This window comes from Lipotes vexillifer, unplaced genomic scaffold (assembly GCF_000442215.2).
Source record: "Lipotes vexillifer unplaced genomic scaffold, Lipotes_vexillifer_v1.1 scaffold488, whole genome shotgun sequence".
Taxonomy (NCBI): Eukaryota; Metazoa; Chordata; class Mammalia; order Artiodactyla; family Lipotidae; genus Lipotes; species Lipotes vexillifer.
This window is the reverse complement of record NW_006792288.1, coordinates 283,746-287,449: the sequence shown is the minus strand read 5'-3', so window position 1 is coordinate 287,449 and position 3,704 is coordinate 283,746.

The window sequence follows — 3,704 nt, the reverse complement described above, 5'->3', positions numbered from 1 at the left end:
TGAAAATCTTAGCAATGCAAAAGGAGGTATTTCTCTTAGGAATGCATGAACCATACAATGAATATTTGAGTGGATGGAAAAGTAAAGAGAGGAGTCATAAATGGCTTTAGGATTCAAGCTTTAGTGGCTGCAAAGTTGATGAAAAAGTTGAATTATTCCAGACAGAGGTATCAGTACATTTTCAGCAATAACATGGAAACTCCACACATCCAAGATGGCATATTTGACATAGAAATAAATCCTGTTATAATCAGAAGTGAGCTCTCTACTCATGCTCAACTGAGCCTTTTCAACAATTATTTTTGCATCATTTTATGTGTGTCTACAAGTGGGCAAGAGGAGACCATGCATGCTTATCTCTTGTAGGTTCACAACCTATTTAGAAAGGATATTGATCTGAGCAAAGTGTTAACCAAGAATACTAAGAATGGAGACCTGGATGGGGGCCAAAAAAAAAAAAGTGTTTAGTGTTTGTTAGGACTGTAGCGCAGAGACACAGATTCAAGAAGCACTTGAATTGTTCCACTGGATGACAAAATGGTGGGTGGGTTGGGGGGGCAGAGTTTATAAAGGCAAAAAACTGCAAGGCTACATTGCAGTTGAGAATTAGGACTGGAGCTGCCAAGAAGTAAGGGTGCTGTTGAGCAAGTATTAGTTGGGATTCAAAAAGATTACATAGCTGTGAAGGGAGGGAACCTTGAGACTACAAGGTTGCAGCCAGCAGCCTCTAGCAGATATCATTTTGAAAACAGCCGGTGGTGTCCTTGGGTTTGATACAGTTCAGGAAATTCAAGTTTTCAGTGATACAGGAAGCATCTGAAACCACATCCACAATGGCTATCTCTTTTGGATACGTGAACCATAGTTCTCCGTTTTGATTTGTTTTTAACATCTTTGTTGGAGTATAATTGCTTTACAATGTTGTGTTAGTTTCTGCTGTATAACAAAGTGAATCAGCTATACGTATACTTATATCCCCATATCCTCTCCCTCTTGTGCCTCCCTCCCACCCTCCCTAGCCCATCCCTCTAGGTGATCACAAAGCACGGAGCTGATCACCCTGTGCTATGCGGCTGCTTCCCACTAGCTATCTATTTTACATTTGGTAGTGTATATATGTCAATGCTACTCTCTCACTTAAATGATCTTAAATATGTCATCAAAACAGGGTGGCGGTGGGCCTCCCTGGTGGCGCAGTGGTTGGGAGTCCACCTGCCGATGCAGGGGACACGGGTTCGTGCCCCGGTCCGGGAGGATCCCACATGCCGCGGAGCGGCTGGGCCCGTGAGCCATGGCTGCTGAGCCTGCGCATCTGAAACTTGTGCTCCGCGACGGGAGAGGCGTCGGCGGTGAGAGGCCCGGGTACAGCAAAAAAAAAAAAAAAAAAAAAAAACAAACAAAAAAAAAAAACAGGGTGGCGGTAAAGAGCAGGAGAACAATTTACCCAGGTTTCCTGCTGCCCGTGGGTTCCTCTTGAGTAAAGCTGATGCTGGTCTGTGTGGGTATGACCCTGCCAGAGTTGAGAAAGATGAGGAATTCTTGCTATGCCACAGCTCCTTTACACTTGGGCTTACATCTTCCTTCCAGAAGAACTTACAATAATTATTTATGAATTTCTTTTTTTAAATTAATTAATTTATCTATTATTTATTTTGGGCTGCGTTGGGTCTTTGTTGCTGGGCGTGGCTTCCTCTAGTTGCGGCGAGCAGGGGTACTCTTCATTGCAGTGCACAGGCTTCTCATTGCAGTGGCTTCTCTTGTTGCAGAGTTCGGGCTCTAGACGCGCGGGCTCAGTAGTTGTGGCTCATGGGCCCTAGAACACAGGCTTAGTAGTTTTGGCACACAGGCTTAGTTGCTCCACGGCATGTGGGATCTTCCCAGACCAGAGCTCGAACCCGTGTCCCCTGCATTGGCAGGCGGATTCTTAACCACTGTGCCACCAGGGAAGCACTATTTATGAACTTCTGATTGTATTAGTTGCCTGTTGTAGCTCTAATAAATTACCATAAACTTAGTGGTTTATAACAACACAAATTATTATCTTATAGCTCTGTAGGTTAGAAATATGACACAAGTCACACTGGGCTAAAATCAAGGTGGCAGCTGGGCTGCTGTGTTCCTTTCTGGAGACTGCAGTGAAGAAGCCCTTTCCTTGCATTTTTCAGCTTCTAGATACTGCCTGCCTTCCTTGGTTGATGGCACCCTTTATTTTCAAAGTACATCACTTCAATCTCTGCTTCTGCTGTCACATCTTTACAGTTTCTGACCCTCACGTTTTCCTTTTAAAGGATCTTTGTGATTACATTGGAGTCACCCAAGATAATCCAGGTAATCTTTCTATCTCAAGATCCTTAACTTGGTCAAGTCCTTTTGCCAAGCCATATTCATGGGTGACGGGGATTGGGACATGGAATCTTTGAGGAAGGAGAGTGGGTGTTGTTCAACCACCACACTGATTAAGGAGCTGTTTACAAGTTTGGGGCTCCCTTGAACCAAACTGTACTCCAGGAAGAGCACATCTTTATCTGTTAGTCCCCCCTGAACAATATCTTAGGCTCCAAGTTGTATGGGCTTGAGAAAACCAGACCCCTAACAACCACCAAATGGGTGTTTCAGCTAGGATACCCACGCCTTTAAAGGAGGGAGGCAAATGTTTTGATAATTACTGAGATTAAGCATGTCTTTGCACCACAAACTTCCTTGTAAGTTTCTTGTGTCTCCAGCAGAGCCTAGTATATATTCTCTCGCACATAGTAAGTACATAGTCATTTTAATATTTATCAAAAGAGTGAAGGAGCCTGTTATAAAAACAGGTGTAATTTCACATGCCAGTATTTTTGCATGGCAGCATGAAATTAAATACAAAATGAAAAGGCTTTAGTCAGACAGAAGGGACATAAACACAGTCATTACTGGAAGAATGGAAATTTCAACTTAGTCCACCAAAGGGCTTAGAAAAAAAAACAAAAACAAGCAGATGAAACCATCCATTTATAAGTTCCCACCCTTTAACATATGGGTGACAAATGGTAACATGTTATATATTTACTTGAATGATTGATAATAACAAGTGAAGGTAAAATATTTTAAGGCGCATCGACCCACTTTCCTGGAACAGTAAATGTAGTCTGTGTGAAAGTGGATGCATTAACTCAATGTTATTCAAACAACATGTTTTATCTTTTGTTTGCCACTTCTTCCAGCTCTTCCTAAAAATAAACTTGGCAATTGTGACTTGTTCATTTTGCTTCATCTTCTTATAAAAATAAAATCTTATTCATAATCTCTGCATCCTACAAATCAGTTGTAAATCTGAGGTAGCCAGGAGAAAACTCATTTCCACCCACACAATTTAAAGTTGTTTGTTTTTTCTTTTCCCCACAAATTAACCATAATAATAATACACAAAAGTTCAAGTTTTTCCTAACCCCTCCATCTCTGGCTAGATAAGAAAGCAGCAGCCCTCGTCCCCACCACCACCATTTCTGGATCTAAAAACCTCTTAGGGGCTTCCCTGGTGGCGCAGTGGTTGGGAGTCCGCCTGCCGATGCAGGGGATGCGGGTTCGTGCCCCGGTCTGGGAGGATCCCGCGTGCCGTGGAGCGGCTGGGCCCGTGGGCCGTGGCCGCTGGGCCTGCGCGTCCGGAGCCTGTGCTCCGCGGCGGGAGAGGCCACAGCGGTGAGAGGCCCGCGTGCCGCAAAAAA